Source organism: Taeniopygia guttata, chromosome 1 (assembly GCF_048771995.1).
Source record: "Taeniopygia guttata chromosome 1, bTaeGut7.mat, whole genome shotgun sequence".
In the NCBI taxonomy this organism is placed as follows: domain Eukaryota; kingdom Metazoa; phylum Chordata; class Aves; order Passeriformes; family Estrildidae; genus Taeniopygia; species Taeniopygia guttata.
Window position 1 is genome coordinate 91,019,137 of NC_133024.1, and position 26,224 is coordinate 91,045,360.

General features: G+C 39.6%; 2 long non-coding RNA genes across 4 annotated transcripts in view; both read right to left on the bottom strand.

Moving 5' to 3' along the window:
* Positions 1 to 16,455, bottom strand: part of LOC121470376 (uncharacterized) — a 37,465-nt gene extending 21,010 nt beyond the window's left edge. The window contains exons 1-2 of the long non-coding RNA XR_005981282.2: positions 16,038 to 16,455; positions 1 to 14,863 (exon numbers count right to left, since the gene is read on the bottom strand). The exon at positions 1 to 14,863 is cut by the window's left edge and continues 21,010 nt beyond it. This is a non-coding gene — a long non-coding RNA (uncharacterized lncRNA). The remainder of the gene's footprint in view (positions 14,864 to 16,037) is intronic.
* LOC140684733 (uncharacterized) overlaps positions 1 to 26,224 on the bottom strand; it is a 436,917-nt gene that overhangs the window by 381,531 nt on the left and 29,162 nt on the right. The gene's annotated exons all lie outside the window — the stretch shown is intronic.

The following is a 26,224-nucleotide window of genomic DNA, read 5'->3' on the forward strand; positions in this document are numbered from 1 at the left end:
GTACAGTTATTTCATCAATGCCTTGGACCTAGATAATTTTTTATGTCCCTTCCAACATAAAACATTATATGATTTTGTAAGCATTAGAAAGCATTTAATAACACAAGCTGGAATTGTACTTATGAACCCTGTTTTATCAATTAAAACAAAGTACTTAGTCCCCTTTTGTATGTGGGGCTTTTTTTCCTTATTTTCCCCTTTCTACCCTGATCCTCATTTTTCTTTGTAATAAAATTTTTAGAGATAAAGAAGAAGGGAATAAAAAAATAGAAGGAAAACCAAATTAATCATAAGGATGGAAAGGATTTTCCTTGAGCACTGAGATATGTTCATCTGGTTCAGTTATGTCTCCTTGTACTTAATGAAAAATAGAACAGTAGACAAAAAAAAAAAATGTTTGAAACACTGACCCATTTCACCCACTTCAGTTTATCTTCCAAGTCCTTTTGGAGGCACACTTTGCTGGATGGTCTCTGAAATGTACACTGAAAAAAAACTTCTTGAGGGGATCTCAGAATGGCAGCAACCATAAGATCCTGGAGCGTTTCAGGACTTCATTGGCTGAAGTTCACGCAGATGCAGCGCGCACCTCTCGCTGCTGAACCACACGAATAAGGAAGTGACAGAATCCTACCAAAAGCCTCTCATAAAAGTAAAGGGCACAACCAAACAAAATTAGGCTTATGAACAGAAGTGCAATAACCTTAAGTAGAAACGGTTTCTGATCATCTAGCAGTAGGGCACAGAAATGCAAGAGGAACTAGTGAGTGAACAAAGAGAGACTTGACATTCGCTGCCTCTTAACACAGACACAGAAGGCAAGAAGCTGCAGTTCGGTATCACACAATTATGTGGCTCATTCATTAGTACCACATCATTGACTACACCATGAAAGAAATGACAAATTAGCAATTTCACTGGACTAGCATAATACTATCATTTGTATCACAAAGTCAGCAAAATCTAACCTCCAATAATTCAGCTCACCATTCTAACCCGGGGCAGGCCATCAATACGGTTTTATGTGGCTTGTACTAATCACTAAAGTCAGATAATATGCAAGGTTAATGGTTGCAGACAGTCTGGGGAAATATCCAAGATCTGATAAGGAAACCCCACATTATTGCTGTTCTATGTGTGTATATCCCAATCAAGAATAGGCAAAGGAAGGAAATCAATGTCTAAGGCAGTTATAATACATCTCTTGGTGTAACATATAAATTGGCCCTTCATTGCCCATTCACATTTCAGTTAATAAATAGTTCAGACATAGGACACATGGATAGTGAAAAAGTGTAACCATTGTATGTTTGTCTCCCGTACTTTAGATTTATGCTGTCTTAGTACAACAGACTCTATCCAGTGTTTTCAATTACTTCACTAGTCCTTTAAAGAAAATAAGAAGTGATGCTTAATCCTGATCAGCACTTTGTTATATAGTCCACCACCTGAAAGAAACTTGATGCATTTTTCCTTATTTAAACAAACAGATAATCAACCAGGATATTCTAATCATACCCTGCCATTGCTTACAGTCACAAATATATATTTCATCTCCATCGCCAATAATAAAAATTCCTTTTTTCAATACTAGTTACAGCAGATGGGTTGTTGATTTTCTTTTACATTTAGCACTGAGCTATCCAAGGATACTCTATAGTAATTTGCAGAAAATGACTGACCTCAATACACTCATGCATATATTTCAGTGCAGCTTTGCTTGTAAAATATAAATTCATATAATTGAAACCCATACCTGTCTCGTGTTCCTAAAATGCCAAACCGCACACTTTGAAACTTTTTCTGAGTAGGCCTTTTTTTCCTTCTAATGTAATTACATCAAAAATGTAAACTAAGTCAAAATTTGGTTTACTCTGCACAAACCAAAACCAGGCAGGCAGTGTATTTAATTCGTAACTGTAGCACTCAATGCAAATGTAAAATTGGCAGCTTTGATGTTGCAGCATTAAATATAGCTTATCTCACCAGTGACAGTGAGAAACAGGCACTCTCTTAGGACTGTGAGTTATGACAGTCTCTCCAATGAGTGAAAAATCATCCCTGTACAGCTGTCACTGATGAGATTTTCCTTTCTTTTTCTTATGGCATGTGAGTGCTTCAGCATAGTTGCAGCCACCATGCTAGAGGCAAAAATGGAGACTGCTTTGATGCAATGAAGTGTACCCTTTTGTTCTGCACAGTTTTCTTTGCCATAGTGAAAAAAAAAAAAAAAACAAAAAAAAAAAAAAACAGAACCAAACCAGAACCAAACCAAAAAAACTAAAGTTTCTTAAGAAAGAAAACAAAACTTTTTGGATATAGTAACTAGCTGGTATTAAACTAATGTACTATTTGAAGAAGGGATTCGAAAATTATAAGCACACAAAGTCAAAGATTAAGAAATGTCTCCAGTGCTTGCATCATTCAGAACATGACTTCTTTTTGCAGAATTGCAAAAGTGCACTTTTTATCAAGTGATTTTTCTTATGTGCTTTTTATATTTTTTATGGTTTGGTTGACCCCTGCATGAATGATAACAAAGCAACCCAAATGATCTTTTTCAAATTTTTCCTCAAAACACTCATTCAGACACAGATGGACTAACAGTGGTCTGTGAGTACAGATGTAAAATACGTCCAAAATACTGTACTTACTTTTATGCACTCTTCTTGTATTCTTCATGCATATAAAACCTCCTGTGTTTTACTTATGAGGAAAAGTTTGGGGAAGTTAAAATTTGTTTGCTCAAAGTTATTCTAGGACCTTTTATAATGGCTTATAAAAATTAATGAGCTGGCTTAGAGGTCTGGGGAGTTCAATTTCAAAATACCTCATTAACTAGAAGGAAGTTCCTTGAATTATAACTTTCCAAGAGTCTTCAAATGAGAAGTCCAACAAACCTTCATCTCCATTTTTCTAGCTAGAAAATCAGAACAGGTGGAGACTTTTTACTGCACTCCAATAGCAGAGGATTCATACCAGGATCAAAGGTAACCATTGCCAAATTTGGACAATGTGGTTTTTCTCTGGAGCCTAACCATCTCCTGCTATCTCTTGCATCTTCATGGTCAAAGCTGCCTCTTTCAGGAGCAGAAGCTCTGCAGAGCTCCAGCAGCTCTCTGGTAAAAAGAAAACTACCCTGAGAATTGCTCAATTATCAAAGCAAGCAAGCTAAAATTGAATCCTAGACCTGCTGTCATATTGAAAAAGCAGCCAGGTTTCAAGGGGCAGAGAATAATAATGCAGTTATTCTTAAAAATACAAGAGAGAATTGACCATAAATTTGAGTTTTCTTTCCCTCACTCAGAAGGAGAATGCTGCAGTCCTAGATTAACACTATCTGAAGAGAAACAAGTATGCAGAGCATCAGCAGTAAGGCCTGGAGACCTCAAACAAGATTAATTCACTCTGAACCCTTTTGGCACCATTGTGCAAAAGAACTGCAAAGGGAGTATGAGATAGCAAGGCAGGAGGCAGGTGGGGTAGTGACAAGAAAAAAACTGAGCCAAAGAAGCAAGGCCAAGGTGACAAAATATTTACCGTGGTTTTAAACTCCCATGAAGTATTTCTTTGTACACAGAGCTTTTATGTAATTCTCAGCCATACCTTGGTCCCAAGGAGAGAAATTTCCTGTTGACCACTACAGGATTCAGCCTCAGCAAGACCCAAAAATTAATTCTGATTTACAAAAGAGATTACCCAAACTGAATGTATAAAGACTACACATGCAGGAACTCCCAAAGGCTAGATGATTTATCTGAATACTAAAAAGAGGATTGTCTCTCCAATGTCAATGTCTTTCAGTGCTGTTTATATTTTAGCAAGGACTAAAATGTTTATTTCTGTTTATTTGAGGACTAAAATTAGATCTATTTGGGTTTTTTAATACATAAAATAGTGAAAAGTTTCACAGTTCAACAGGACTAAAATTCTTCTGCAAATGAGCAAGAGCTCATTGTGCAAAGTACTGACACCTTCTTTAAGGATAAATGAATAATAGCTCTCTTCAAAATCCTGAAAATAAATGTCTTGCATTGTTTCTCTCAATGCAAAAGAAAAGGAAGGAAGGGTTGAAAGAACAATTAAAAGATAAGGACAGAAAATTGTCCAGCAAGTTCATTGCAACAGCTGATTGCAGCTGTTTTAAGGTAGCCTTTCCAATTCTACTACTAACAGTACTTATTTTTCAACTCATATTAATGCAACAATGCTTAATTGTTTTCTCTTGGTCTCAGGGATGCTGGATTAGGTCATTATGTAGCTATGTTCTATCTTTATTTAATTTATATTATAGCTCATAAATCATACTTTCACAAAGTGTGCATTTACAGAAAGAATCTGATTGGATCATTAAAACTTCCACTTTCATTCCCTCCTTTTTAAAAAGACAAAATTAGGATGATTAGGTTGGCTTTTACACCCTTTTCCTCCTTTGTTTTGCTAAGAAAGTGGTTAGATCACAAGAACAATTTTTGAAATATTGTTTGAATAATGAATTTCTGAAGACGTCTCCCTGGATCTGAAGAGAGTCTGAAACACCAGTTCGAGATGTAGGCTTCCTCATTCACTGCAAGGACTGATAACTCTGTGACTAATCACAGAGCTGTGTCGATCTCTGTTGTTAATTACATCACCACTAATCAAGGCTTCAAAACAGAAGCATTGTCAGCACCGGTGCACAATTCTCAGTGATACAAGAAGATAACCAAGTAGAAATAGTTGTAAAGTTCAGAGGAACAAGATTTGGAGACTCTAACACTTAGAATTATGGTGAATTACCTCAGAAAGCAACATCTCATACAAGAACATGACACAAGATACATTGGGAGAGCCAGTAAACCTGGGACTGCGAAGAGAAATCTACCATTAAAATTCATGGCAAAACATTGATGTGAAAAGAACCAGTGTTCCATACAATTTCTCTTATCTTGGCCAACATAGTTACTTAACATGGGACATGTTGGAAAGAATAAGTCTCGATCCAAAAAGGAGCTGGTACATGGCAACTCTATATTACCTTTCTCATTTTCCTGATGTATTTATTTTGTTAATTAGATTTAAAACATTAGTAATACCAATATAATGAAAATAGCATCTAGACAAAATAAAGAAGGTGTTGAGCTTCTTAATTTGGTATTATATTATCAGAGATGTTTCTGATGGGAAAAAGAAAGAAACAAAATGAAATTAAATGAAACTAAATGAAACTAAATTAAATTAAATTAAATTAAATTTACCCCAATCATGAGCTTCTCCCATCTGAATTTTTCTCTCTTTTCTTTCTATTTTTATTTTCCTTTTATTCTTTTTCATTCTATCCCTTTTATTCTTTTCTTCCCATAAGCATCTTCAATTATCAAAGTAGATTTCTTCTATTTTTCAGTAGTCAACAGCTCAATACAGCGGGCAAGATGAGCAAAGTGAGCTATCTTCGATTTTAGGACATGGGCCAAAAAAACATTGGTCAGACTCCTACAACAAAAGTCCTGCACTCATAATGTTTATTACACCCTCCAAGGAACTCTTCAGTGTTATTATCCTCACTGATGAAAGGTTTATGAGAAAGTACTGGGAGTAACCTTGGATGTTTCAAAGTTTCAGCTTTGAATACAAAGGTTAGGGCAGTTGAGGTCTGAATGGGCATTCTGAAAATACAGTATAAACATAAAAACAAGGTGAATCAACTTGTAACAACTGACTGATTTGAAGTGAGTAATTTTATTAAGGAAAACTCAAAAAATTTATCAAACAAAATTAACCACTGAAGCACTGCTGACCATGCTCTGATTCAGTGAAGGAAACTTCCTCCTCAGCAGTGGGAATGTGGGGCTAGATGGGTCTTTATCAGAAGCTTCTAAAGTTTGCCTCTAATGTTGGTGGCTGGATAATGATTAACCATTTTTAACCTTTTTTTTTTTTTTAAGCCTATCATCAGTACCTCTCCTACCCCAAATTTTCTATGGAAGCAATGGGGACCAAACATAGCTGATTGTGAGCTTGGAAAAAAATGTGTAAAGAGGTTTTGATTGTAAGTGTCAAGAGTTAAAATTATAGCTGTCTGCTCCTGGAAACTGAGTGCTTTGACACAGAGGAGTAGCTGAGTGAATATACAACCTCAGCTGTACCTTCCCTGTACAAGGCTGTATCATCTTTCCAGAACCTTCGGCCATAAAGAACAGTGCTGCTTCTTGGAGGGGAATATTTTGTATGAAGTTACACAGCACATGGAGTTTGCTGTTCAACCTGATAACTGATGTGAGTCAGGACCTACATATTCCTGGGAAATTATTTTTGTTCCCTAATATGGGGTCTGTCCATCCCAAATTGCACTCCTAAAAAAGGAATTCAATTAGTAATAAGCTTACCTATCACTTACCAGCTGACCATGTAAATAGCCTGCAAAATAGTAAAAAAAGGCAGGTAGTAATCAAATGGGATAATAGCTCAGGGGGAAAAAAATATGCTATTAGCCCTGCTGGACTCCACAAGGCAAACAGCCCTTCCACTCATAAAACCAGGAATAGATCTGCTGCACAGCAAGAAATCAGCTGGGTTCGGCAGCATGTGTCAAGGCAGGGAGGGAGCAAACCTGCTCTTGTGAGACAAAGGGCTACTCTCTGTTAGATAAACAACATTAAGGCAGCACGATCAAAGAATATTTTAAAATAACCACATTCAAGAAATGCAGAGAGGAAGAAAATATTCAAAACAACCTAAGTGGAATCTCACTGAAAAATAAAATAAAATACTCCTGCCATACTCATGCCAAAACATTGAATCTGCTACACTTTTTGGTGTTCTTCCTGCTGTTTCAAGGAAGCCAATACATAAAAGAAGGGACAGAAATGTAACCTTTGCCTGTTCAGCCCAGGTTGGTACTGGAAGCTGGGAAGCAGGGTCACCTATTCCTACCTCTAGGAAAGTGTCAAGGAAGAGGACAGAGGTTCCAAACTAAAAGAAGTCAGTTATTTTCCTACTTTGAGCCCTTTTCAACTATGAAACAACAGGGTAATGATTTTTATTATTATAGGCCAGCATGAGATTCCATGTGCCTAGTCCATTTTCCTGTTCACCATGAGGAGTCTCATCATGAAATGTTGGGGCTGGAGCCAATGGAACAATTGGCTACACAACAAAAAATTTTCTCTGTCTTCCATCATGTCCTTTAAGGCATCTTTGTCTCCCATGCCTACCTCGTCTCAAACAGAGGTAACATGAGTTATTCACTGGCTACTCCACAGGTGCCTTAATGGCTGTGAGGCAGCTGGGGATCCTCTGGTAGTCTGGCATAGACATCACAGGAAGGATGATTCCAAGTAATGAATCAGGAATTCATTAAATGTCTGCATTTCGTGGTGCCAAGGGAAATGGCCTAGCTGCAGGCAGCAGGTCACCACACAATTATTAAATCAACAGCTGATTTCTAGTAAAGCAGAGTATTTACTGGTGTTAAGGTACTGATGTTAAAGTCCCAGTGCAAGGAACTCTTTGATGTGTTTCATGTAACACTAAGGTATAGTACAGACTCTTTTCCTGACAGATTTGTTTTACTTATCTATGTCTTACATTTACAGTTTTTCAAAGCTCACATATGTAGGATCTAAAACATTTAAATTTGACTTCCTTGCTGTGGAAATGGTCTGTATTTAAATCTTCTAATTCCTAGTGTCACTGAAAAATATGCACTCAGTTTATCTGCTTATGCACAGCTTGAAGCAACTCAGCAAAAAAAGATTACTTTAAACACCTGAAATAGGATTTTCTGAGGTGCCGAGTGCCCAATCATCCAAATGTCCAATAGTAGCTGCAGAAGTTCAAAGCTACAGAAAAACTACCTCCTTATTTTCCTGTCTGATGCAAACACATTTAATAAAGGAAGGGGGAGGGAATATGGAGTTTGCAATTAGTTTACAATTAGTTCACTGTTTCAGGGCAGGCAGTGCTCTTGGAGGTTGAACAAATGCTGGAAAACAGTGGCTAATGGAAGAATAAGCAAGAACAGACATCAAGAGCAAACACTGAATAAAAAATGCCACCTGCATATTTTCTCTGTCAGGGACAGTGGCACATCTCTCTCCATATACATATGTCACTTTATAAGCATGCTGACTGTGTCACCAAAGCATCTCGGGTACAGATGAGAAACAGACAGAGCTTTAGCTGTGTAGAAGGAGTTCATAAAACCAGCAAATCCTTTCAGTATTTCAGAAGACATCCAGGAACAAACTGTTCTCACTATCTGAAAAAAGTTCTTTGTTACCAGAAGGTGTAAGGACACTGCTTTCAACAGTGCTGCTTCTGCTCTCTCTAAGTTTTCCCATAGATATATCCTTTGACTTGTTTCAGTGCAGGACAGTGCAGGCAACTGGACTTCTCTATCAAATTAAATATTTATGTATGCTTATGTCTAATGAAGAGCATCATTATGCTGACAGGTTAATCAAAAGAAAAAGCAAAGGTAAAGTACATTCTGTGAACATCAATCTTGAATGAAAAATTAAAAATTATAAGTAAAACAGGAATGAATTTATCATCCTATTTTAGTCTCTGACTCTCTCTCCTCCAATTCTTTGTTTGCCTTGTCTTTAAAAGATGAACAACTATAATTTAATAGAGACTTACAGTAGACACATCACTACAAGTTTCAAATGACAATCCTGAAAAACATTCCTAAAGTATTTTTTAAAGTTCTAATGAAAAAATAAAGGGAAAAAAAAATAATGGCACAAGCCATTTTTTTTACATAAAGTACTGAACTGAACATACTCAAACAGGTCGTCATGGTGGTGCTTCCCACAGGCAAACTACTCTGGCCCTGCCTTTGTTTGGCCAGACCTTTCATTAAATTTCATTACCTGGCATCCATGCTTCAGACTATAGTAGGTAAGCTTACAGACCTGAGGTGCACCTATTTCCTGAAGTGTCCTCTTCCACATCAGTCACATTTATTACTTAGACATTTTTCCCTCTCTCTTTTTTGAAAATTTCCAGACTAGAGAACAACAAGCATGACTTTATACAATGATGGCATTATCTTCTTTTGATACCTTTCAGCCACCAGGTCAGTCTGAATTAGTGTTTGTTACAAAAAAGAATCTGTAACAGTATGACATGGAGCAGTAAACTTCTGTCCAGTTACCTCACAGTTATGTCCTCTGTGTTTTGTGCCTTGAGGTACCATTGCACCTCTTCCTGAAGAGAAGACCAGTAGAGCATTATCTTATCATCAATAGTTAGCTCAGTGTTACTGACAAAGTGTCAACTTGTGCTGACACTCTGAAAGCTGCTGTACAGAGAGAGCACTCACCACGATTAAGTGTTTGCAGTCATTTACAGCCCAGGTACTTGGTGAGGAAGACAACTTTTCCAGCTGAATACATTCCAGTTTCTCTTCTGTTAGCCGTATATTGTCATGGGTGCAAAGCAGACCATTAACAAAAGAAGTAAGCAAACAAAAGGTCCTGTCATTCACCCAAGGAGCAAACATCTATTAAAAAAACTGATCAAAAAGTAAAGCACTCCTAATTTTGCAACATTCAAGACAATAGAAAAAAATCAAAACAGATACAGGTCTGTTAACATCCTTTCAAAACGGGACGATATTTATGCACATGTTCATCCTTCAGTGAGGTGGCAGCTCACATCAGTGTAACACCAGGTGGGTGCTCATGGCTCAGCATGCAATGATAGTCTGCTTTCAGCACCTAATTACCTGGATGAGGCTCTCAGACCTCATTCACAAGTTCCACCAGTCCCTAGCCAAGGCTCCCTTTCTCTGACCAAAGCAGCTTCTTCAGCTCTCTCCTCCAGACAACTCAAAGTCTCTCATTTAGTTGTGAATTGATGCCACCCCCCAAATAGTGCCATGAGCTCATTTACTGTGAGCTAACTGCTTATCTTCAAGAGCACCACAACTTTCCCAGTGACAATCAGCAATCCCCTGCTGTCAGTCTGAGTCCTGATAGTGAAGAGTCACAACAAGGAGGTGTCCAGCTCTCCTCTCCTCATAGTGAAGGCAGCACCAGGTTGTGCAAGGACGGGTACTTGCTTATTGTGTAATAAGCACAACAGACATTTTGCATAAAATGAGCCATATCTGTGGCATCTGAGAAAATATTTTTGTCTGTATCACAAGACTAGCTTATAAAGGCAGAATTGAATTATTAACAGTTCATGGAAAAACAGCACTGAAGTTCCGAGAGGCCAGCAAAATAAAAAATAAGAGCAACTAAGAGTTAATTAAGTCATTATTTTACACATTAAATTGAATGTACATATTGAAAATGCAGGGAACTGAGACAATAATCTATATCCCTCAACTTAGAAACAAGCAGAAAATTAGACTTTGCCATAAGTAATACCATTACAGACAGGTAGGGAAGAAAGGTCCCCTTTAAGCAAATCTGGTGCTTACTGGTTTCAGAAGAGATAAAGCAGCAGAATGTACTAAGCCCCAAAATGAAAAAAGGGGAAGGTTGGGGGAATGTTCTCATCTGGTTTGTTCGGTGGGCTCTTGGATCAAGTCAAATCAAGCAAGTCTGTTGCACTGGCTCCACCCTTAACCTAACTTCTCTGTTGTTACATTTTGTATGTGCTTTCACGACAAACTCATTTTGCTTTGTCAAAACAGGTTTAAATCAACTGCATTTTCATCCAGGAACCAAAACCCCTTCCCCCAGGCTGTGTGGGGCCTGTTACAGCTCCGGCAGTGGGAACCAGGGATCCCTGTAGAGCAGCCCCAGCCCCAGCCCTGCGATGAGAGATGGGGATAGCAGTGAGTCCCGTGCAGGCAGGGAGACACTGTGACAGCTCTGACAGGTGTTAGAGGCATTCTGGCAGGACCAATGGACTCTGAAGATGCATTCTTTTTGAAGGCATATTCCTTCTTCCTGTCCTTTTTAGGGTTTGTCTCTCCTGCTGTCCCCTCAAAGGCCCCACTTCTGCAAGTGGAGTGGGGATGTGCAGCCCTCACCAGCAGCACCATGGGAATTAGTACAGAGTGCCTCATTCACTGCAAACTCATGCTTTTGCACACCACATGCAATCTCTCTTGTGTAAATAAGCAGTTTAAATGTCACCCTTATACTTCACCAAGGTGTTTATTGTGGACACCGCACTGACAGCATGAAACTGGTACACTGAGACTTAATTCTTAGATTTTAGACTTGTGAAAAGCTAACATGACAGTCATCACACATGGTATTCTGTGTGAGATTGCTTACCTACATCTCTGTGTATCTGTAAAAGATCCTGTTTGTAGGTGTATGACACAAGCCCTCTTGGGTCTCCAATCTTTCACAGAATCAGAATGGGTCACATTGGAAGGCACCACAGGGGTCACCTGGTCCAACCTCCCTGTTCAAGAAGGGTCATTCCAGAGCATACAGCACAGGATGGTGTCCAGACAGTTCTTGAATATCTCTGGTGAGGGAGGCTTCACAGCCTCTCTGGACAACCTGTTCCGGTGTGCGGTCCCCCACATGATAAAGAAGCGATTCACATTTTAGAAACCCCCATGCATGGAAGCAAAGAGACTTTGTATGTTTTATAAAATTAGTCTTAATGATTAGTTTGACTTCAGGTACATACAGAGAATATAAGTTATTTGGGAAACTGATGTAAAAAAAAAATCAAAAGTGATGTAACTTTTTGCTGTTATCAAGCTTGTGCCCTTGAACGTTAGTGTTGTGAGTTTTGGAGGACTCCATACAAAGAGAACTAAAAGCACTTGTAACATTGTACGAAGGAAATGTTCATACATATACATGCATAGGAATAAAAGAAAAGATAGGTGGTAAAATCATAAAACAGGTCATAAGGATAAATTAGTGCATTCTTTAGAGACCCTGAAGTAAAGAGAGAGAAAGAAACCAAGCAGCCTCTTTAGAGACCCTGAAGTAAAGAGAGAGAAAGAAATCAAGCAGCCTCATTGTCAGAAGAGCATTTACATCCTGCAGAAATCCATTCTGTCCTGTGTGGGAAATGCATGTACACAGCTCTCCACTCAATTGCTTATTGCTGCCCTGTTTATCCCACACACTTCACAGGGCAGCAAAAGCGAACTGACCTCATGTGCCAACCAAGTCAAATATCTGGCTTGGTTTACTAAACACATGCACTTGCTATGCTCCGAAAGCTGATACTGAGGAATACAGCACTGGATGCACAAATTCCTCTTTGCTTATACAGTTATGTCAGTTTTTGACTGAGTTTCCGGAGAAATTGTTTTTTTTTAAGGGAATGTTTTTTGTCACTGTTGGGTTGGATTTTTTTTTTTTTTTTTTACCTCCAGAGGCTGGATTACAAATTCAAATTCAGACATCATAGTTGTAATCAGTATTTCATAATACCCAAACTTCGTGGGTAGCTTGGCTGGCCATTTTTCCAGTCCCTATTATCTTTATCCATTTAATGGCCCAGATGTCAGAACAATAGAAAATGTTTAATATTGACACTGGGGAAGCATAAAGAAAATTAATATTGCTTTTGTTTATTTTTATTTACTAGTAAATGCTTGTTTTGGTGAGTTACCCTAAACACTCTGCACTGTTATGGAAGATTTTTTTTCTAAAATTAACAACTATTCACAGGTTAATCCAAATTCAGATGTCACAGGAATTAACCATTTTATATTTTAACAGTTGGATTACCTCATTAATCCCATTAATTATGGCTAGTTTCGTGTCAGCTGCATTGTGTGACAGATATTTGCTCAGCTGAACAGCATGCATTGCTTCTGTTTGCAGTGACCCTACCTCCGCCAGTCTGTTTTTATTTACAGATACTTCTATTATCACTTGCCTGCCTTTATCCCCATTGCTAAGATCCCAGACATCATGATACAGCATGTTTAACTGTAGCAGCTGCTGCAGATCAAGGCACAGCCCAGTAACTCTTCAAGCAACTCAGTGACCTTAGGGCATATTTAATTGAACCATTTATTTAGGAGGAAAACCTGCATTTTCATCATCTCATGCCACTATTTACAATCTGAAAATACATTTGAAACTAAGATGCTTATTTGGAGAATGCAGTGGGCGAAGAATAGAAATATTCTGAATAGAGTTTAAGTTATATCAAGGTTTTGAAATAGCTGGTGCAATTAATTCTGGTTTTACAACACAGTGCAGGACACACAAGGCTATTTTTTGCCCTATAATATCCATCCTGTTTCTGTGGGACAAGCCACTCATCTTTTTTGAATAATTTTCTCATAGGAGCATTTAATAAATGTTTATTTAATTCTCTTAGAGCTCCAGAAGACAGAAAATGAAGGTGGACAATGCACTGTTTGCTTTCCACTGATGATTTATTATATTAAGACATTCACAGACAATGATTATGTGATGCCCTATTATAAAGGTGGTTGATGACATATTTTCTCTGAGATTTCTTCAGAAATACAGATAACATGAAAGTAGTTTTTGGCTCATTATGTTTTATTTCAGCTTATCATAGGAAGATATCTTTTCAGTGTCATTGAATAGGAGATCTTTTGGGACAACTACAGCCCACCTTTCTGAGATTAAAACCTCAATCACAGAATAAATCCAACTCAACACAGCAGGACTGAATGAACCTGCTAAACAGTTTTGTTTGCAGAGCATGGACACCTCCTCTTCAGAGATACTGCAGGAGGAGGGAGCCTAGCATGGTGAGAGGATAAGGTGCTTTGAAGACCATCATTGCTTCCAGTCTGTATTGCATTAAGGGCATTTTCATTTCAGGACTGTAAAGCAACATTTTAGTTTTAGCCTCAGGCCTCCTTATTGACTTGACTTTATTTTGTCAACCTGACAAGTAACCTAAGAAATCCAGCCCACCTACACAGCCAATTTGTGCTGATGTAGCCACCCTGGAGGTCAGCATTTCCAGGAGGCTCAGGAGGTCTGAGAACGTCCAAAGGCTGAACCTAAGAGTCTCATTGTTTCCTGCTATCCCCCAGGAGTGGGCTCAGCTGAGCCTGAAAGACTTCCAACACCACAGAGCAGTGACAAAAAACCTTTTAATTCTTGTCTATTGGAGCTCTGAATTTTGAACACTGAAACCCTAAGGCCTGCAGGTGCTTTTCACACCTGTTTGTCTTCTAAATAACTTCTCTCAAACCAACCTGTCCTGTCAAACATTCTGTTTCAAAGAATAAGGCATTTTCCACCCATGAAATGCTTTTTGACATGTTTTCTCTGCAACACTCAGGAGTGACTATTAAGCTCAGCACCCGCTGGCCTTGAACATCTTCCACATCTCTGACATCCAACAGTATCACTGAACAGGTTCCTGGTTGTGCAACAGAAAGGAGACAAAAGGAGCAGCTATAGGTTTCTAGCTCAATAATGGGATTTGGCACAATTTGCAAGGATTGCAAACCACAGAGCACTACTGTTTGACAGTGCACGTTGCCTAATTTATTTATAGATTATTTCAAACAAAGACAAGTAAACATGCACTGTACACCAGAGAACAGTGGAACTAAAGGCACAATAGATGCAGGAGTGTATAATAAATACTCCATTAAGGAGAAAAAACAAAAAAAGCCCCATGTTAAAATAACGTTCAAACAGCCTACTCAAGCATTCAGAAAATACACAGCATAGGGCTGTTTATACAGTCAGCAGAAGGTGCTGTCCAGAAATTCAGCAGCTTGAGCTGCAGCTCCATAGGTTTCCCCAGACACTCTCCTGCCAGGACTGATGGGTGCAGAAGGAGATGGCTCAGCTGTCCTCCAGCACAGGTGATGCTGTGTGGGCAGGGACCCAAATAACTTTGTAGGCACTGAGCCCAGCACAGAGCTGCTGTCAGCTGCAGAAGGGCTGTACATGGTTGTGCTGCATCCAGGTATGATCAAAGGTTACAGCTGAGGTCCCTAAAATAGAATTAAACACAATCTTTCCACAGACAGTCGTGCCAGAACACAATGTCTTTGAGCCCCATTTTTTCCTTTCCTTCTTTTCTTTTTTTTTCTTGAGTTAACCTTTTATGTCAAGGAAATCATGTTAAGAAAACAGATAGTGAACACTTGAATTTGAGGGGAAAGGAAGAGCAAGTTCAAGTGACATGCACTTTGGGATTATGGTTTATATCAGCTCAAAATTAGAACTGTGAGATATTCATCCACAGCATTTTTTCCTGCTTTCAATGTGACTGAGACGGTCATCATTCCAGCTGGAATTATTTAAGCAGAAGCCATATCCTAATGCATCAATAATGAATCATTTATCTAATTATCTGTATTTGTCTCTGTTCCCATCCAGTTTTGCATATTGAAAAAAATAAGCAACAAATACGATCTATTTTTTCTCCCATTTAGACTTTTAAATATTAGCTTTTAATAAGAATTCGTAGAAAAAAAGCATATTATAGCAACTAAAAATGTTGAGCATAGTGCTGTTCTTTGCCGTTACACAATTTAAAATAATATGCTGCTTCTGATTTGCATTCTATATCTCATTGCTGCAACTAGATTTTTCTAAAGAGAAAAAAGTTTACACAAAAAAACACTGAAGCAAGAGCATCTGGAATTAAACACAGAAAACCCCTCCCTCAGCTAAAGAAAAATGGTCTAACACTAGCTCTGTGCCAAAGTTTAGATCAGAAGAAAAAAAACAAGGCAAGGCTCCTATCTAGAATTCCAGACTAACCCTGATAAGGAAAATAATAATAAAAAAAAAGCTAAGAAATAGCTATAAAATAAGGATGAAGGGATCAGGTGAGATGAAAAGCTAGCTGAGAAATAGGCACTAAAGAAGAAAAAGCCATAAGTTGGAGGTTGAGGATACAGAATTTGATTCCAGAATAAGAAATAAGCAATTACAGGGATTCAGAAGATGAACAACATGGACTTAAGACTCAGGACTGTGGGTCTTTAATGTCCATGACCACCTTCTTTCACAACAAAAGCAGAGAAAGCAAAAGATCATCCTTTAAAAATGGATATTGATGCTCAGGGAGCATTTTGATCCTCAGTGGAGGATGGAACAATTTAACAAAGGACCTGGGCTTGGAGGCTCCTGAGGGATAAAGTGCCTCGGGGTCATCACCTGCTGGGCTCTCTGTTCTCATCTTCTGCCGCTGTCACACTGGCTGGAGCAGAGTTCCAGGCTGAGCACAGAGTGGTCACAGTTATGATAAGCAAAATTATTACTATTTTACTCAAAATTTGCCATACTCGTGTTCTCAGCAAAACCTACAGGTGTGGATTTGCAGAAGCGAAACCCGCTGAAGCCAGCGGCCTCCAGCTCCCCCTTCCCCGCCAGCAGCCGATCCCAGCCGGGCCAGGAGGGTTTCCAAATTCCCGAAACGTCCCGTCCTGCCATGGGCGGCAGCGCTGGAGCAGCCCCGAGGCTGCCCAGCCCCGGTCCGCAGCCCACATCCCTCACACCCCGCATCCCTCACACCCCGCATCCCACACCCCTCACACCCCGCATCCCACACCCCTCACACCCCGCAGCCCACATCCCTCACCCTGCATCCCACATCCCACATCCCTCACACCCCGCATCCCACATCCCTCACACCCCACATCCCTCAGCCCGCATCCCACGGTCCGCATCCCGCTCCCGGCAGCTTTTCCAGAGGGATGCTGGCGACATCTGGTGGCTTCGGGAGGGACACCCGGGCCGACGCGGAGACGGGACAGGAGGGGCCGCCCCAGCCCGGCCACCCCTCACCCCCACCGTGAATCGAGGCGGGGAAAGTAAACCTCGTGGGCTGAGATAGGAACAGTTTTGATAATTGAAGCAAAGTAAGATATTATAATAACAAAAATAATAATTGTAATTAAAATGAGAGAGAGGAATAAAACTCAAGACAGACGAGTGATGCACAGTACAAGTGCTCACCACCCATTGACTGATGTCCAGCCCATCCCTGAGCAGCGATCAGCGACTTTTAACGCACTGCCCACTCCATTTAACACTGAGCATGACATTCTCTAGTATGGAATATCCTTTTGGTGAATTCAGGTCACCCCCTAGCCATGCTCCCTCAGAGATTCTTGTGCACCTGCTTCTTGGCAGAGCATGAGACACTGAAAAGTCCCTGACTTAGTGCAAGCACTTCTCAGCAACAACCGAACATCAGTGTGTTATCAATATTACTTTCATACTGAATCCAAAACACAGCTGTACCACCTCCTGAGAAAAAAAGTATTTACACTACACCAGCTAAAACCATGACAAACGATGAGATGAAAAAATATCCTTGCCCTAAACAGTATTAGGATGCTCCAAGCAAGTTCAGCATCTTAGAGAGCTCTAAAGGTCAGATAACAAGAAAAATCTTACTATGAGGATGATTGGAACTAGACCATCTTTAAGGTCATTCTGTGACTCAATAACTATCCCCTTTGCAGCTCTTGTAATGCAGAAACAGCAAATAAGAGGTCTGAACCCAGGTGTGAGCTCCAAACTCTCTAACAGGCTGTGTCTCATCATGTCAAGATGCAGAACATATTTCAATGGAGAAAGAACATACCTTAAAAAATACTCATGATTTTACTGGAAATGTAAATCACACACAAACTACATGTTTAAGTATATTTCAAACATAGCAAGCTCATAAAACTTTAAAACTTTCATGGAAACATCATTCTGTTCCCTAAAACAAAGCAAAAGAGTAAACAATTTGTAAGCATCCTGAAGGAACAGCTATTAGTCCATTTCCCAGTTGGAGTTTTCAGCATACTTTTTTTACAGCTTAAATGCCATGTCTGATTGATTCTCATGCTGCAAAGGAAACCCCAGAAAAAAAAATTGATGCGTTTTACCATTTTAACTAATGAAATTCATAGGATTCTTGTACCAGACTCTAGATTGCACCTAGTTTTCCCAGAGAAGTTGTGGGTGCCCCATCTCTGGAAGTGTTCAAGGCCAGGTTGGATAAGGCTCTGAGAAACCTGATCTAGTGAAAGGTGAAGGTCCCTGTCCACAGCAGGAGGGTTTGAACAAGACAATCTTTAAGGCTGTTTCAACCTAAACGATTCTATGATATCAGAACACTGACTGCTATGACATCATAAATACTTCCTCCCCAAAACTGATAGCCATTGGAGGTCACTAAGAACGCCTGTGCACACATCTTTCAAACATGAATGAGGTCTGGTGAATCCTTCCTCATCCTGATTCATAACATGGGCCAGCTGACCTTCTAAGGTCATGTTAAGGAAAATGGAAATTTTAGGCAAACAAGTTTCTCCATTCTTCCTCCTGTTAGAAGCACTATCAGAATCCCCACACAGCAACAGTTAGGAGCCTTTCTACCTTAGAGGAACTTTCAGAAGAGCTGTAGTTACTTAATAGTCAGTCATATCCACACACTTCTTAGATTTGGACATTATAAATATTAGTCTAAACCTCTAGCCACTTGGATGCTATAAATGAACCTCATGTCCATAAAACAGCTAAAAAGCAGAGACATTTTGAGGTTACCCCTCCTGGTACATTCAGCAGCTTTGCTTGAAACCATCACATGCAAATATAGAGAACAGAAAGTACAATTACTATATACACGGAATTTGAACTTGGCTTGAGAAATGCCCTGAAGAATGGACTATAACACAGTTAAGCTCCAGGACAAATTCTTAGCCTGAATGCTGTAAAGGTCTTCTAAGTCAGGGGAAAAAAACAAACAAACAAACAAAGAAAACAATGGGGCCCTTTGCTTCCCTAAACTGTAGGAGAGGGATTCTTGTTTGGGGCAGTTTAGGACTTATTTGATATAGGTATTCCTAGAGAATCTTTTTGCTTAAGTTTCCTCCATATATCAATGTACCAATTGCTTTCCAGGAATCACAAACATTACAAAGAGAGGGAAGCATGGTTGGAAACTTGGGAATGACAGAATTGATGTGTTTCCTCTTTTCAAAGAAGGCAACAATGAATCAGCCCTAGATAATCACCGAAGCCTTGACTCCAGACTGCTGTGAATTATCCACAGTTAGGAATCAAGGAGTATGGAATGCTTTTCTCTATAGTGGTAGGTGTGTTGCTAAGAGTGGGGTGAAGGGGAGAACACGACAAGGACTCTCTGGCATCTCAGTGAGTCTTGACTGTTGGAGTGGCCTATTGACACTGCTGGCAGCTGATACAGATTGAAGTACTTTGTGAGCCACTCTGCCTTGCCTGATGGGGACTTCAGCTCTACTCAGCGCTGCAAAGGCAGCAGCAAGAGTGTGACGCCTACTTTTGGTCACAGCACTTCAAAAAAGATAGGAGCCAAATGGAGAGAATCCAGAGAGGTAGTAAGAACGAAGAGAAGTGTAGAAAACATAACCTGAGGTAACAACTTTCCCTAGGAAAGAGAAAACAGAAAATACAGTCCATGAACTTCAGTCTTCAGAAATGTAAGCAGTTACTGCAAATAGAGAATATATCCCTTGGGGTAGGAAAAGCAGTAACAGATTTAATCTGAATCAAGGGTACACTACATCTTCCTCAGGGTACAGAGCAGTTACACCTTCTGGTTTTAGTTGGATATGAATCATTGCACTGCTTAATATGAAATAATATGTTAATATAATATATATTTAATATTATATATTATATTAATATGATGTTTATATTAATATATTAAGTATAATCTCAATATTTTATTCTTAATTATCCTATGTGCATTTTTCTCTATCGCCTTGGAAAAGTAATACATACAGTCAAAACACTGCCAACAAGTTCAGTGTTTACCAGTTCCTTATTTTCTGTACACCTCAGTTTACAGCATTCCTATCTACTTCGTACAGTTGTTGTGAGACCTACTCAAACACCTAAGCTATTTGAAAAGTGCAAGTGTGAATAGCATAATTTTATTAATACATAATGATATTGTGTGTATTTATTAATAGCATATCCCAATATATGTTTAATAGTATTTTTTATATATTATTAACAGAAAAAATAAAAAGTGAGAAAGATGAGGCCCCAGAGTGTGACCCTACTTTCATCAGAAATTTTTCAGTCTGGCATTTTATAATCATTTATAATTACACAAAGCTGACAAAAAGGTTGTTAGGATTATATTCTAATAACTGAGGAAAGAGACAAGGTCAGCAGAGTCATGCAGTCATCTCAAAAAACCAACATCAATAACCTACTTTTCCAAAAGAGAAACGTAGTCAATAAAACATAAAAGAAAAGCATTTTAAAAATTTAAAAGCTTTTCCAAATACAGAAAGTCCATATTATGACAGCAACTGGCCACTCCAGGATGCACATTATCAAAGCATGAAAGCACTGCTGAGGTGACTGAAGTCACTCTGCCTTTAGTCTTGTGTCTCCCAGCACACCCAAGGCACACATTAATGGCTTAATGTGTTATTGCCTAATTAAATGATTGAATACCTTGCATGTAAAAGACAATCTGTTAAGTGGTAGGTTCTGGCACGCCTCGCCCTGAAAACACATTAAAAGCTCTTGCCATCTGAAAAGGAAAGAGATGAGGGCACAAACATTTGAGTCTACACAATACAAAATGAATCCGATAAAAAGTGTCGAAATTTAACGACAGTGACAGTGAGTGCACAAAATCATGAACTTGCTTTCAATCTGTCAGAAGGGAATAAGGAAACAAAAAAGAAAAAAGCCTGGATTCATATGTAAACCAGGTGGCAAATGCCTTCTAAATCATTTGCATGCAGTATCTGTGATGTTTTGTGGAAATGCATGACAACACAGAGGTAAAACCTAGCCTTTGTACCAAGCATTTCCAGGTGCATATTTTCACTAATAAAATCATTGCTGTTTGTGGTTTGACTACACCTGCTACACAAAACATCAAAAATACACTATAGCTATACCTTAGTGAAATTGTCTTGCAATTTAAGGGTGGATTAGCGTCATCTAGAGATTGCTAAGGCTAAGAAAACTGAAGCAAAGCTGGAAAGAGACAGTGCCCAAGGTAACAGTGCATGTGTTCAGGTCAGACATTTAAACCATAAGCAAACTTTATTTTAGAGTTTTTTCTAAATACAAGAGCTTGAGGACGACATTGACTTTTAGGCATAAAATGCTGTAACAACCACCTGAGGACCCAGGTCTCCGTGCAGTTGGCCATGTACAGCTGTGAATGTCCCAGCAGCCAGGAGGCTGAGCAGCAGGATGCTAGGCAGCAGCACTGCAAGGAAAAGTGCATTTCTGCCAGCATGAAGATGAACTTCACAGCCAAAAATCGCCTTCTGGTTTATTCTGCTTTTAAAGACAAGACCACAAGGCATTTCTGCCTACCTGGACATAGCAAACCCCCAGTTTGGCTGTACAAAACAGGATGCTTCAGTTCAGTTGCTCCCTTAGGCAGAGGGAGCTCAGTGTGTCACACAGACCCTTCTCTCCATCTAAACCACTTCACTAACAAAGCTAACATCATGGTTGCTTTGCATGCTTGTTTTATTTACTAGAATAACATGTTACAGAAGATGGGTTGCTGCTCAATGAGCAGAGGAGCATTACAAACTCCTAAGCCCGAAATGCAGCCACTGGCACACAGGCACCTACATCCCAGCACCCCATAACTTCACAGAAAGGCTTGGGTTGGAAGGGGTGTAAGAAGCATCGATTTCCAGACCCCTACCTTCCACTAGGCCAGGTTACTCAAAGTCCCATCCAACCTGGCCTTGAACACCTCCAGGGATGGGGCATCCACAACAGTGTCTCAAATGTCAGATTTTGAGTGTCTGATGTGAAGAAACATTTATATCAAAGATTCTGTAACTGTAGATTGTTCTTTAAAGCTCTGGATTTAACATATAGGAGCTACTTTCGAACAGTTTCAGTTATGACTGCCATGAACTAAAGCCTAAAGTTTCACTCAGATAGTGAGGGCCAGGAATATGTGCTGTGTTATGCTCCTGAAAGGCATGTTGTCATCTGAGCATGACAGGAATGCCCTAACATGACTCACCTTCCCTGATTATGATCATCAGTGAAAGCTGCTAAATTTGGCAAGTGTGAGTCATTTTGGAGGCTATATATATGTAAAAAATTGATTGTCGGTCTTTGTATTCTCCTTGAGTTTAAAATAGTGAAACAATGATCTACTCTCTCAATGAGCTGCTGAATTTATAGGGAAGGAAAAATGTATGTGCTTACCTGAGAAGATAATTTTTATAAGGGAAAATAAGAATGGAAGAAATTTAAAAGAAGTAGTTTTTTTTCCATTTCCCTGATCCCTTTCTTTAAAATCAGATATCCCCAAAGCATTCATGACAGATTTTTGTCTCCTCTGTTTTCAAAACCCTAGAATGCATTATCTTCTCCCAGAACAGTCACATGTATTTAATATAAGAAAATACTGCAGTTTGTCTAACTTGAAGTCTGATGCACTTTAAATTCACAATTTCTTATCCTGTCAGTACAGCATATAGAAAATAGTTTCTCTTGGTTCTGCAACCTTTTCATCTCTTTGAAGATCAGTTCCCCTTGTCATTTGTTGTAGATTAAATAATTCTAAATTCTTCAATATTTAGTAACAAAAGTTTATTCTGTCATTACCAGGCTCATGGTTTTTCAATGAACTTCTTAAGTTTTGATGTCTCCCCAGCAGTTTATCAAGGATTCTAGCAGAGCCTTCTTCACACCAAGTAGAGCAAACAGCTATTTCACAGTATGCAGATAATTCCCATCGGTTTCTCTCTTCACTGTATCTCTATGCTGTGGTCCAGCAGAATCAGTATTATCTTCTAGTCCTCATTTACCATGATTCTCATCCTTACTTAAGCTGTTGTTTCCAAACGTGGGGGTTTATCACTTTCTGTCCCTGCCTTCCTCTGGTATTCTCTATTTCATGATACTGAAGTTCACCCTGTTCATTATTTCCTTTGGGTTGTTTGTTTGTTTTTGTCCAGAGCACTTTTCCAATTCATTAAAATAATTTTGAATTGACACTGTCCTTCCTTATTCTGAGCATCCTTTCCAGCTTAATACTGCTTGCAAACACTACCACATCACTTCAGTCACTATTGAAAATACTGAGTGGGGCCAGCCCAGGAGACGCTGTGAATACAAAGGCTGCCAGCAAGTCAGCAGGTGGAGAATCAAAATGTCATTATGCTTTCCCATGGACATAAAGAAACGGAGGGCCTTTTACTTTGGTCATCCAAGGTCACAATCATGATTCATCAACCCACAAGGTTCAACAATGTTTCTATTTGCAATTTGGTATTTGCTCAGCTTATCAAATCTCAGTTATTCTTGTAAGGACTGCAGAACTAGTCCCTGTGCTGAATGGATTGGCTCCTTTTTCACTGATTCACCCAAGAAGTAGACTACTTTTCAGTATTACTAAAAGTATAACCTCCTTAGCTGACCTCCAGCAGAAAACAAAACCAGAGGTCTTTCTATAAAAACAGCTCTAAGATACTACATCATACTCAGGCCTCTCATTGGTTTAGTACCACTTAGCTTTGTCCCTGGCATAATATTTTAACTAGATGACTGGGCAACAGGCCCTTTAGAATTGCAAGTCAACCATAATTAACTTGGACTAGTGATACAAAACAAATTGAGTTTGACTGCTGTAATGCATGCTGTTGGCATAATTTCATTCAGGGAAATCAGAAGTCTAGTGGATTGGTCAAGGTCATTGCTATGATGATGCTCCCTTCCTGCATGCCCCTGCTGTTAAAGGGATGCATGCTGAGATAATGAATGAGATTAAGTATCTTGATGACACTTTTGATTATGCTCCTTGCTCAGAAAGGTTATCAGATTTTGGCTGGTGGCTGGCAATCAGCTCTGGAAAGGCAGCAAATTTCAGAGACACAAGCTGTCCCTTTTTTGGTAATGCGGTGACCTAACAACAGCAACACACACTTGGGGCCAGAAGGCTTGATTATTGTAATTCTGTCCTAGCAGGACCTTTCCAGTGCCTGCAGCTTGCAGGGGGTTCAGAAATGCGTACATGCGCTGGAGTAAGCATCACAACCTCGCTCAGAACTATCATTTCCTACAGCAATACTTTCACCTCAGTGAGTGGAGCTGCTCCCCAGTCATTCCCAGTGGCAAAGTTTGGGAAACAAAATCCTCCAAAATATTCTACAACGTAGAATATTACATTAAAAATTCTACAGTATAGAAAGCTGTCCGTGTTTCCATGTATTTCTCTGTTACCTCTCCAGGATCCAGCACCCATACAGGGAGCCAGGATGTGATACCCCTGTGGCTGGGTTATGTGGCAGAAGTACAGCCACTGTGTTCAGGAGGGTCGTGGTGAAAAGGTGCTGCCACCCGTTTGTGCAGCTCCTCTGAGCCGCTGCCAGCTGAATCAGCACAGCTCTCCCAGCCTCAGCACCCACGGGTGTCACCGTGGTGTCACAGTGTGCCCTGTGGTACAGGTCATGCATGTGACACAGGGCACACGATGAGAAAACCCAGTGGTTCAGGGTGCAGCCAGTGCGATGAGCGAATGCGGGCACAGCCAGAATAAGACGCCCCGTGTTTGGGAACCGCTTCGCTCTGAGCAACATCTTCAACATCTCATCACTAGATGGCGGCGACCTTCACGAATTTCTAATCAATGCGCGCTTTATTCTCAAAAGTGCTTGCCAAACCCCCGCTTTCTCTCTTTCAAAAACACTAGAACTGCTTTCTCTTCTACATAACAGTTTTCTGCAGAATGCCTTTGCAAACAATGAAGTAGGCCTGTTTTTCAGTACAGGTATTCTGAAAAATAAAAGTATGTTTCTCTTAAACTCTGCTATGCCTTTGAAATAAACCCTATCTGCTTGAACAGAGAAAAAACATCCTGTTCTGAGCTTCATCCAATTTCTGTTTTTATACTCAAGTCCATATGGAGAGAATGCTTGTAGTCTTCATATAGATCGATCACTTATGCAGTTCATCTATGTTATTTTGATGGGACTATCCCATCAAAGAAAATTGTGCAAAGTCATCCCTTTTCCTTCAAGTTACCATTAATTTTTCTAGATGTTTACAAAAGTCATTTCACTCAATGTGTAGGGGGAAAAAAACCCACAAAACACAAAGAAAGCGCACATATGTAACAGGTCTTCCACAGCTCCTCGGAAAGTCCTTTGGCCCGGTCCAGCAGACCTGTCATGTGCCACACTTGTGATATTCACTCCATTGGCTCAGTTTCACATTCCCTCCTGCCCTCTCTTGCAAGTCACAGGAGTATTGTAATTTATCCCCTGCACCAAAAGCCTGCACTGCCACTGGCATTTCTCAGATCTATCAGTCAGAGGTATGTCACACATGGGAACCTGGGGCTGAGGAGCAGCTCTAGTACTACAGAAGCCCAGAATTTGCCCCTCAGCACACATGGTCTGAAGTACCTGCCTGGAAGATGCATGCATCCCAGTTGCAGGCTTGTACCACAAGTCCTCCGCTCCATCATCTGAGCTAGCATTGAAAAGGCACATCCACTTCATGAGGAAGCAGTCACGAGCCACAGGAACTGAGTAACAACTGCTGGGCATTTTGTCTTTTTCAATGCTGTGCTAAAGCTGGGGCACAGGGACACAGAACAAATCTCCTCAAGTGACAAAGGGACTGAACAGAATCCCAGCTTTAACCACAGTATTGAGATCACATCAGATCTGGAGCCAATTCAAGTTGCCCCAGACACCAACTTAATAACATCAGCAAGGGTGCAAAGGTAACTACTTTCTGCTCTGTGCTGAAGCTCAGAGGAGAAAGAAAACCTGCTTAGAAGAAACTCCACCTAACTCTGCATGTCAGTTCAGAACAGATCTTACAGTGCTGAGCACAAGGTATGCATTGGAAATATACGGTAAGATCTAAACATAAGACTAATAAATGGAAATAAATCATGTTTGTTAAAATAAATATCTATTTCTGAGATTTTTTTAGCATATAATTATGCAAAATATACACAATAAGACTAAAGTGTTAGCTTTTCAAAAGTAATTTTCACTACATACATACAGTTTTGTAATGTGACAGCTATTTAATGTTTAATTAAATTATAGTAAAAAAATTATCTAATCCAAGTTCACTATTAAGTTGATCCAATAAAATCATCTCACTATCATATTTCATAGTTTAAGGATAGATTTCTTTCATTGGTGCTTGTGTCAAAACCAAATTTGAAGCTGAAGACTTTTGAGACTTTTTCCTCAAAATGTGTCACCTAAGAAGTCTCTTAAGCTTGAATGTCTGCATAAGATCAGCTGCAAACAACTTTATATATGAGACACCTTTGCAAGTCAGAGGACAGGCTCAGCCATGCATGGTTGATAACGTGGGCATAGCCCAGGAAC